This window comes from Psammomys obesus, unplaced genomic scaffold (genome assembly GCF_907164565.1).
Source record: "Psammomys obesus unplaced genomic scaffold, mPsaObe1.curated_primary_1811, whole genome shotgun sequence".
In the NCBI taxonomy this organism is placed as follows: domain Eukaryota; kingdom Metazoa; phylum Chordata; class Mammalia; order Rodentia; family Muridae; genus Psammomys; species Psammomys obesus.
The window spans coordinates 14,376,320-14,388,081 of NW_026592890.1; positions in this window are offsets into that span (position 1 = coordinate 14,376,320).

Below are 11,762 nucleotides of genomic sequence, written 5' to 3' on the forward strand. Positions count from 1 at the left end.
TACCTGATAAGCTAGGATCAGATGGAAGGGGAAGAGGACCTCTCCCATCAGGGGACTTAGAGAGAGGCAGGGAGAAGATGAGGGAGGGAGGGTGGGTGTGGGAGGGAAGAAGGGAGGGGGCTATAGCTGGGATATAAAGTAAATAAACTGTAATTAATATAATAATAATAAAAAATTAAAAAAGAAAATATTATTCGTGAACATATAAAATAAAAGCATGAGTTAATGTAAAAAAATATGCCTCACATTATAATCCTTATTAGATAGAGTCAATAATACAGACACTAGACGATTCATTGTTTTACCAAACTGCCAGGGATGGAGGGGACAGATCAGGAAAGCAAGATGGTTTTCCAGCCACTTGGCAATTCTAGCTATGTCAGAGTTGACTATGCACTAGGTAAATCTACAATGTTCAGACTGAAGTACAAATCTTTCATAGCTGTTTGTTTGTTTCATCTTTTTAAAAAATTATTCTTGGATTAGTGGACTTTAAAATAGCAAGGCTGTGTTCATTTCAATTAGTAGGCTGATGTGCGGACTGCAATTTTGTCTCAGCTTCAATGTGTGGCTTGTATTATGAGAATTTTATGGTTCTTTAAAAAATGCTGAAGTTCATGCTTTATTCTTCTGATATGATTATGTGTACCATTTAATCCCCACTCTCATTATGTCTGAGGTTTTATAAAGGAACTTAAAGGACATGGTTGATTTTTAAGCGATACACGTCTCTTTCAAATGAACCTAGTTTGGAAAAAGTTGGAGGGAAGGAAAATTGCTTTGATGCAGAAATTACTATTTTTTTTTCCTTTCAGGAAATACTCTATTGACCAAAACAAATGGTGGAGATGGTGACAGTAATAATTGGCAGCCTATGGTGTCTAAAGCCATTTGCTTGAATTATTTATATCTCAAACCAATGAGAATTTCATAAGAGCAAATCAGCCCGGTCCATCGAGTATCGTTTATGTACTGTGGCCACAGCTAGTTGACTGAAGGTCTCATCTGCCAGGGTTGATGCTTTCAAAGCTCAGGGGAGGCGTTCATTTCCAAGCAGCCCAACACCCCTCGAAGTCTGATTAGCCCTTCAGCAGCTTTGTTCTGACCCTTGCCAAGAGCAGGCTGGTACTGAGAACTATAGTTCCTCTAAGGCTGTCTGCTTACAGCAGCTCAATAGCAGGTGTCACAGCTGGGCCACCTCCTTAGACTCTTCAGTGACACTTTCAACGCTCTTTCCTTAAAACGTACCTTCAGATTGTCAGGACCTCACAGAATTAGGGTTTGTTGTTTTCTAGTGTTAGATGTGATTAGTATAGTCAGGGTGTCTCCTGGCATAGATTAACGGGACTCAGATGGTCTTGATGTCTTGTGCCATCATTCATTAACTCGGTTTTCTTTCATTGTGTGTTATGGCCAAGAGGATGGGGCTGGGGAGTTGGTTCCAATTTATTGGTGAGTCAGTAAAATTAAATTGCTTCAAGAAAATTTACATAGTATTCCTTATGAGCAGATGAGTGTGGACTTTTCATGTAGACGTTCGAGCATTTTCTACACAGTTTATAACCTTTAAAATTTAAGTCTATTCTATGAATTTTAAGAAAGATATTTTAAAGCTTTAAGAGAGCATTTATGACATTTTTTTCTTGTAGCTTGTATTGATTTTTGCTTTGAGCCTTGCAAAACATCTTTGGGAATTAAGTGAACACATTACAGTGTCCAGATTTTTATATTTGTACCTATCTTATATTCAGTCTTTTTTTTTATATTTTAAGGTGTTTTGTTCACCAAAATTTCATGAAAAAGTTGATCAGGGTATCCTGGTTATTTATTTTTTTATAATTAATTTGTTAAAATTATCTCAATGTCAATGTCTATTAACCAGAAGTTACTGGGTAACCAGTAGGTAAAATAAACTGATAGCTCTTGGTCTTTTATAATAAAAAGGCATACTGTCCACAAATAGCTCTTGAAAAACAGGTACCGTCCCAGTCACTAATGGCCATTATAAGGAAGCACATTTAACTTTTATCTTGCTTGTTGGGGAGAATGCAGAACTCTATTATTATTAAAAAGAATTATTACTTCTTCAAAGATCTAATCTTATGAGGAAAGGAAAATTAAATTACACTAAAGAAGAAAACTTTAGTTTCAAAAATATCCTGTGTGTGTTGGTGGGTAGGGGGAAGTAGACCTATTTTTCATCCAAATGAACCTCTATACTCTTTCTCAAAAGTCTGTAGTATGTTGCTTTTGCTCTTTTATACTCAAAAATTATAATATTTCATATTCTAGACTAGGCAATAAGGGCAATTGCCCTCATAAGAGGAAAAAAATTCCTTCTCAAGGGTGCTTTTAGGCAATATTAAATGAATTACAATTTTGATGGCACCTAGGCCATCCGAGAACACTCGCCTGGCACTCTTTCTTTAAGGCTGGGAGGATCATCCTTCTCTTTCCACCCTGGACTTCATCTTGTCTGCAGTATTGGTGTGTGTGTGGGGGAAGCCTTTTTATAGATCATATTGGAACAGGTCCAAAATTTTTAGGGTTCCTCTGGTCTACGCACCAGTAACAAAGTTGAAATCATGAAAATATCGCAAAGAAGTAAGTTGTGTTTAATTTTAACTGCTTTGTTTACAAAGGTGCCCTGGCAGGAAGCAACTGAACCCCACGCAATACTCCACATGAAACTGAATCTCTGCCTAAGAAAAGGAACACTTAAAACTCTGCTTAGTCGATTCTTACTCTTCTTTCCATGAGAACCTCAGATGAGAGGTTTTCAGACGTACACTTAACTGTACTTACAACTGTTTGTTTGTTTTGTTTTCACTGGATAGCCCAAGCTTCTGGCTGATTGAAAAGAAAATGGTATTTGAAGTTTCAAACTTTCCTTTTCTTAAACACCCTTGACTTCTGGTCCACCTACCAAGGTCCTTTGAATGGCTCACTTATCTGTTTTGTCCAAAGGACCGAAAGAGGTGACATTGTGGCTATCTTAGGTCATTTAGAAAGGCAGGTGAATTTCCTGAGACCTCTTCTAACTAAATATGAAGCTTAGTCTACGAGACAGTCCTCTGGGTTTGTCCCTGAGGATGTTTCCAGAAAATCTGTCCGAGGAGGGAAGACCTACCTTGCCAGCAACTGGAATTTTCAGACTGATTAAGAGGGGAGGAGGACGCCAGTTCAGAATTAACGATAATCTCTCTGCTTTCTAATTGTGGCCACAGATGGCTCCTGCTGCCATTCCTCTTCACTGAAGATGGACTGTGCAGTGCTCAGGCAAAATAACCCTCTCATACTTAAGTTGTTTTTGTTGGGTATTATCTCACAGCAGTGACAGAACATATTGGGAAATAAGACCAGTGCTATGATAAAACCAACCCTATAGTTTTTAGACTTCTTGACCTGGTTTTCAGGATGAATATGAATGTGGAGCTCCGGGAGGGATGGAGAAGCACTAAAATGTAGGCAGAGCTTAACTGACAATGTGGTGGGAATTTGGGAAGGCAGAGTGCCAACAGAAAAGCGTGGGGTACGATGCCTGTAGTTGTAGCATGTGGGAGGTAGAGGTAGGTGAGAGCAGGAGTTTAAGGTCATTCTTGGCTACATAAAAAGTTTGGGGCTATCCTAAACTATTGAGATCTCTCAAAAAAAAAAAAATCAAACTAAAAGTACGAGCAATTCTTATACTGTCCTCATGAGGTTCCAGATGTGAACGAGGATTCCATTCAGAATTAGGTTTGAGATAATTGGTGTTTACTTCTGGCAAAGTTTCTGCTTTTATTCTGCTCATGTCCTGAGAATTTGAGTAAAACTGGACTCAAAAGTAAGGTACTAATTTGCTTGTTAGAGGATAACATTGATGCTATGGCATAGCTTCCACGCCTTGATGTTACTCATGTTTAGAGACAGAGCGTATGAAAAATGTGCAGTTTGTTGATGAGAGGAGCATGAGCAAGCTTAACGTTGTGGATGAACAAGGTGCAGAGAAAACACCTGTGATTTCTAGTGAGAACAGCATAGTGAGGAGAAACCTTCCCCATACTGGAACAGTGCTTGGAAAGGTGACTTGAGAGGAAGACTTTATCTTAGACTCCAACTTGTAAACAACAACAAAAAATTTAATTTGAAAGGACAGAGCCCAAATTGAAGATGACGCCGAAGAAAGTCTCTGCTCTAAAGCAACTCCTTAGGGAAACGTTTTTCCTGGTTAAACTTTTGGGGGCACATATGACACCACAACTATGGAAGAAAGGGGGCAGCTTACATTCTGAACGGGCACAGCAGAGCTCAGCAGCATCACCTATATGGTTCTGATTTTACAGGCATGCGGCATGCATGAGTGGATTATGGAGACTTACGCTAAGTTTTCAGCCTCTGAGGCCAGGCAATTTATGATAGGATCAGATTCTCAATAAGGAGGCGTTGAGAAGCCATTACACGAATCTGCGAAGGCCAGCACTGTAGGGATCTGTGAGGGCAAAGAAGCTGCAGTAAGGGTTCTAAGGTATTAGGGATTCCAGAGCAAGGGGGAGTCCATCAGGAAACGCTGCAGGCACAGAATGCAGCCTGCTCACATGCACAGCCTGCTCACAAAGAGGCCGCATGTGCTGCAGGCCCCCCCCCCCCCCGAGATGGAGGGGCGAGCTGCAAGCTTCACACACGTAGGAATTTGCATTCTTCTGTATCTGCCTGCCCACACTCAGGACAATGGCAGAGTACTGTGTATATTATTTGATACATAGATTTTTCACAGGTTGCAGTTCAGCCACCAACCCAGAGTTCATATAGATACGTTTCAATTTTGAAGACAGTTATATTAGTTATAATGTGTTATAAGGATTTATAATAGTTTATCAACTCTTTGTTGATAATCAGCCTATTTAAAACTAAATCAGCCTGTTTAAAACTTCTGCCTACTTAAAGACTACTACAATCTTTAGATATTTTGTATATTAATTAATGATATTTATCATTGAAAATCATTAATCATAATACCATCATCATCTAAATTATTTATTTCATTCTCTTTGCTTTGTGTTAGTATTTATATTTGTTGACATAACAATTGTATTTGGTCTCTTCTAATTTTGAGTTTTGTTCACTATTATTGTTTATCATTTACTGTCTGTATTCTGTTTGCTCTGATGTGTATGTATTTATGTGAATGATCTATGGATAATTTGGGAGCAAAGAATATGTTATGTATTGAATGATTTTAATATCTCCATTAACAATTGTATGTCCTTATAATACACTGTATATGTCAAATCTATATGATTTTGAGTTCCATGAAGCCATTTCCTCCCGTGTGATAAATTGATGCTATACTTTGTATTTTGCATTGATCATAGAATGCAACACTAGGTGTGGGCCTTATTCCTGACTAATGCTAGGCTTAGTGCTCATGTTCGGTTAATAGAAATGTAACAGCTATGTAAGAGAGAACTAATATTAAATGAAGCAATTATTCAATTATGTGGTTATGATAATCAGTTCCACACAAGATCTAGGTATATTAGTACATATAAACATGAAAGCATTATGGTCCTATGACCTACCTGACTCATATTTCTTCCCGCTTGGAGATTTCTGATACTGTAGATATTGTGAACTTTCTCTGTCCTTAGCTATGTTCAACTGTGAATTGCACAGGACTTAAGATTTATAAGACTACAGTTGACTAAAAATTGGGAGGTGAGAGAAGTACATACTTATTTCATTTATATCTAGGTAGGTGGTTATAAGACACACTTCAAAAGACTGCTTGATAAGTTCACGAGACTGACCATCTGTTGTCGACCTTGATAATACACTGTGGTTTGGCATTTCTTTCTTCCTTATTTACTCTCACGTTTTTTACACTTGATGACTTGGGCGTTTGAAGTAGGTGCTGAGATCTTTAAATCTGGTCTTCTGCAAGAATAGGTGCTCCTAACCACTGAGCCATTTCTCTAGCCTCTAGACGTGTTTTAGTGTTCTTGTTCATAGTTAATACTTTGTTGCCTTTCTGCCATTAAAACATTTAAGTTTTTAAGCAAATCGTTGTTTCCATTGGATTGTGTCTGTGTCAGAACCCTAGACCACTAGCAGCATAGTAAAGATGCCCTCATGAGGACAAAAACATTTACACAAGTAAATATAGAGCCCAACTTCCGGATACTTCTAGAGTCTAAGCCAAAACCCAAACCTGGTGCATTATGACCAGTATTGAAGAGCAATGTACAAAGGGCAGTGAGTGGCCAAGGCAGTGAAAATATGAAACTAGACTGTGGTTCAAAGATCGTGTATATATTTTGTTGTGTGATTTTAACATTAGTTTCCCCACCCACCCCAGCTCTTGGTAAATATTGCTCTACTTTCTTCTAAGAGATCAGTGGTTTAGGTTCTACAGATGAGTGAAATCATACAGATTTTGTCTGTCTGTGCTGCCTGTTAAATGTTATTACATTGAACATAATGTCCTCTGGTTCAGTCATGCTTTCTCAACTCACATTCTCTTTCGATCATTTTAAAATAGTACACATGGCTATATCAGCAGTTGATCCTTGGAGATTTGAGGTCCAACAGAAGAAAGACTGTATGTATACATTCATACATGCTGAAACCATGTATGTAATTCCTCCATCTGCATCAAGTGTAAAAACTTGTTATTACATCAAGGCTGTGTGCTGACAATTGACAAAGTTTTCCAAAGGATCTAAATTGCTTTTAGCATTTTCATAGGCAAAGCAAAGATACATCTGTAATCTTTTGTTCACACAACACTGCCAGGCACTGTGAGAGGAACCTGGGCAAACGGAGGTTCTTGGGTCAGATCTTGTGAGGAATAGAGTTTGGTGGATATAAGAGTAGGTAAGTAAAAACATAGCAAGTAAAATTACAAAAAATACATTGGCATAATTTATAATAAAAATTGCAGATATAAAAAGCAAAGAAGACAGATGGTTGCTAGTGAGCTGTGGTAAGAACGGTGGAAAATGCAGTTGAATTCAGATAGGTGAGTGGATTTGGATTCATAAGAAGGGAAAGGGGTTACAAAGTAGTGAAGGTCATGTGGAGGTAGAAACAAGACACTTTGCCTTCTTCGTATCTTTATGGGGGTGTAGGGAGAGCCTTTGATGAACTCATTTTTGTTCTACCTAATTGTTTAACAATGTTCAAGTAGCGTCTGGTCTTCAATATGCCCCAGTGGCTTTTCTTGCTATAAGAGATGGATCCCAGGTTCTTTATCAGTTCATGTGCAGAATGATCATACTTGGCACCATATACTTAATCTCTCATCTCTCTCTTCCTGCCCGCATCTCAGGAACATTATTAGATGCTGGGCATGCCTCCAACGATTCCAGGTTATCTCCCTCTGCGGAATCATGTTCTGTATCTGGTCTCTGACTTCTCTTTTCCTTTTTATCACATTACTATCTGATAGTGTCTGTTAGGTTTCAGGATGCTATGGGAGGCCTTTTCAATCATGTTAACAAGTTATGGTCTTTTCTGGTTGTCAGAAGTCATTTTCTATTGTAGCCTTTTATTTATTTGTTTCACGATATCTTTTATAACTTGTAACTATATATTTTTTCTGTATACTACTTGACTTTGCCCAATAATGCCCCTCGGTAGAACGTATAGCTGGTGAAGGTAGGATTCACCATGTTCATCAGGCAATTTGTGTTGTATTGGATACATCAGGAGATGATGGAAAATCAATGAGAGAAGCCAGATGGTAGTTTAGTTTTTACTTAAACAGAAATATCCTGGTTTTATCATACAAAAAGATAATTTGTAAATGTTATTTATATAGAGAAGTTAGATTATCAAATCAAATGCATCATTTATTTTTATAGGAGAGAGAACCTTACAAGTTATATATAGACAGGCTTCAGGTAGCTCACCAATATTTTAATGGAAATAAGCATTTATTTATACTTTTGTATGATATTATTTTGTTTGTATATGTTAGACTATGGATTTAGAAAACAGTTGGAGATCACATTCACTTTCATTATTTTACGATAAGAATGCATACATTACTTCTTTCCTTTTCTTTTTGTTTGAGAAACTTCCATTTAAACCTTTAATATTAGAAATCAGTTGAATAAAAGTAAAGTCTGAAAGAAGAGCAGTCACCAATGGGAAAATCATTTAGGGAACAGTTTCAGGAGCAGCTGAAAGCATTCTGCACAAAAGGAAACCAAAACTATTCCAATGGAGGGCTCAGCTCTCCAGTTGTGTCTTGCTTAAATTCCAGTGGGAATGGGTTTAGATTCCAATTGCAAAGCCCTGGGTCCATCGTTCCTTCCACAGTTTTTGAGTGTAAACAAAGGGTTAAATGCAGTGTTGAAACTACAAAAGAGCAAAACTTCAATTCTCATTAAAAAGTTGTCCTATTGAAGTACAGGCTCTTTTCTATGTTAGCTGCAATGTAAAAGGCAGAAACGAACTATTTCATTTGTTTGAGAATATTGGCTGGGAAGGCAGAGTTTTAAAGAAAGGATGTGAAAGGAAGTGATAGGTGTTCAGTGGGAAGTTTACTGCTGTGGGAGGACCTAAGAGATTGCTCCCTCTTTATTTAAAGCACAAAGAACTGGGATTTCACCGCATTATAAACCGTTTCATCAACATGTCCACGAAATAACAAGCATTTTGTGGCTTTGTTTCCTTTTTGCAATAACGTGACACTGAGTCTGCCTAAGTCACAGGAAGAGGCTTGAGATGAAGGGGAAGCAGCAGGTTAAGAGTCTTGGAGAAACAGAAAGAGAATCATAAACAGAATCAAGGCTTTCTTCCCTTCATCCTTTGCTTAGAGAGAACTCACAGAGTGGAACTGGTTCTTTTGTGAAGTCTTCAGCTGGCTCTAAAAGGATAATTGAAGCAATGGTCACAATCTAAAGCCAGTGATTTAGAGGGGATATGGGAGAAAATCTCCTAGACTGAAGGAATTTAGATCCAGACACTGGGGCCAATTGTCTTAGAAGGGAGAAACTGAGACTTGCATTTTTATTGGTTTCTTCAAGAAGGCTCTAGGACAATGGTTCTCAAACTGTGGACTGTGACCCCTTTGGAAAACCTCTGTCTAAAAAAGTATCCATATCATGATTCACACAGTAGCAACATTAGAGTTATGAAGTAGCAAAGAAAGTAATTTTATAACTGGGGTCACCACAATATGAGGAACTGTACTGAAGGGTCACAGTGTTCAGGATGTTGGAAACCACTGCTCTAGGATAAATGTTCAATGTTTGTCCACCGCTTCCTGTTCGACAGTGGTCATCTCTTCAGAAGGATGTGTCTTTCCACATGCCATTTTACCCAGTCAAGATATTGATAATTTTTTTAAAATAATTTATTTAGTTGTGTTTTATTTATATTGGTATTTTGCCTGCATATATGTCAGGTCTCAGGAATAGGAGTTACAGACAGTCATGAGCTACCATGTGGGTGTTGAGACTTGAACCCAGGTCCTCTGGAAGAGCAGCCAGTGCTCTTAACTGCCAAACCATCTCTCCATCCCCTGATATTGATAGTTTTGTATAATATACCATAAGACATTTTGAAATGGTTTATTATATTTATTTATTTATTACAATTTATTCACTTTGTATCCTGGCTGTAGCCCCCTACATCTTCTCCCAATCCTCCCCTCCCTCCCTCTTCTTCACCTATGCCCCTTCCCTAGTCCACTGATAGGGGAGGTCCTCATCCCCCTCTATCTGACCCTAGCCTATCAAGTCTCATCAGGGCTGGCTGCATCATCTTCCTCTGTGGCCTGGCAAGGCTGCACACCCCCCCCCCCAGGGGAAGGTGATCAAAGAGCCTGGCCACTGAGTTCATGTCAGAGAGAGCCCTTGCCCCTCTTACTAGGGAACCCACTTGGAAACTGAGCAGCCAATGATCTTTCCTTGAACAGGGGTTCTAGGTCCTCCCCATGCAGGGGTCTTGGTCATCCTGAGTAACAAAACCCAGAAGCAGAAAGACATGTATGATATATACTTACTTCTAAGTGGATATTAACCATATAATATAGGATAAACATACTAAAATCTATAGCCCTAAAGAAGCTAAACAACAAGGAGGACCCTTGGGAAGAGGCTTAATCCTCATTCAGAGGGGCAAACAGTATAGACATGGGAAGTAGGAGAAGACAGGGAACAGGACAGGAGCCTTCCACAGAGGGCCTCTGAAAGACTCTACCCAACAGGATTTCGAAGGAGATACCGAGACTCATAGTCAAACTTTGTGCAGGGTGCCAGAATCCTTATGGAAGAAGAGGGAGATAGAAAGACCTGGAGGGGTCAGGAACTCCACAAGAACAACAGAGACAAAAAACCTGGGCCAGGGGTGCCTGCAGGAACTGATTTCTTTTTTATATACAACCACTACCCATCTTTTCTAATTCGACCACTGTATGCTCTTTTTAAATTCATTACTTACACAGTTATGTTTTCTAAAGAGCGTTTTTTTGGGGAAAGCACACTATCTTTGGAAGTAGACTCATCATGGATCTCCTGGACCAGCAGAACAGATACACTGGGGTCACTAGTACGGCATTGCCATTTTATTTATTTATTTTGCAAGAAAATTGCATTTATCTTTACCATCATATTATAAAGCCAACAGAATTTGCTTTCTTGTTTAGGAAAGATATACTCTCAAAGATTTAAAGCCAATGCATTTTATTTCACAAAAATTGTTCATATTTGTCACCAGTCAGTACTAAGAATAGGGTGGGAATAGTACCCAGTTTACTCCCTCTAACAGTATCTATTCCTTCATAATTAATACCTCCTCTTTTTCCTGGCTCCTCATTTTCCTGCCACATCCCACTTGACTTGTGTTACTGTATTCCGACTTCTACGCAGGGTATGGACAAAACTTAATGACATATCCCTTAATCTGTTCATGAGCGTACCCGGTATGTAGCAAGTGCATAGTAGGTGGTAGCAGAATGTGGGAAACTTCATTCTACAGAAAATGTCATTTTTAGATATAAAATGATACGATATATAAAAGATAGAAAGTGACTGGCACTCAATTTCTTATTTAGTATCAATGGTTAAGTAAAACAAACAAACAAACCAACAAACCAACAAAAAACATTCTTGTGCCTAAGGAACACGGTAATACAGGACTGAGGAAGCCAGACCTCTTATCCCACAAAGCCAACAAGAAAAGAGTAGGAAGAGGTATCGTCCTCCTACGGAAGGGCAGATTTGGAATCCTGTGGTCATTTCTGTCTGTCTGGCACTCAGTCATATGAGCTAGTGGTTTACCAAATAGATCCTAAGAGGGAGGTGAGTGGCTGGGATTTATTCGTTCTGACTTGTAGGCTGTTGCCCTCTGTGGCGCGGCTTATTCTCCAGGAGAAATGCTAAGGGAAAGGGCAAAAAGGCACAGGAAATAAAACAAAAGTTAAGCTCCGGGGAATAAGATTAAAACGGACAAGGCAGAAGACCTTTCTGAGAGATCCGCCTCACTCTGTATGTAGATCACAAGGGAAAAGTGCCCGTTGCCTGGATGAGGAAGGATCAGCTAGGGGTGTGGAACCATTTTTCTGTCCTAGACACAGTATTGCTTGCTTTTGGTTTACAATCACAAGAAAGTATGGGTTCACCTTGGTTACAGGATGTTTGCATAGCATGCGCCAAGTCTGAGATTCAACTTCCTATTAGTAGACAGGTACCTGTGCACGTACTCATGCACTCACCCAAGCAAGCACACACACACACACACACACACACACACACACACACACACACACACAC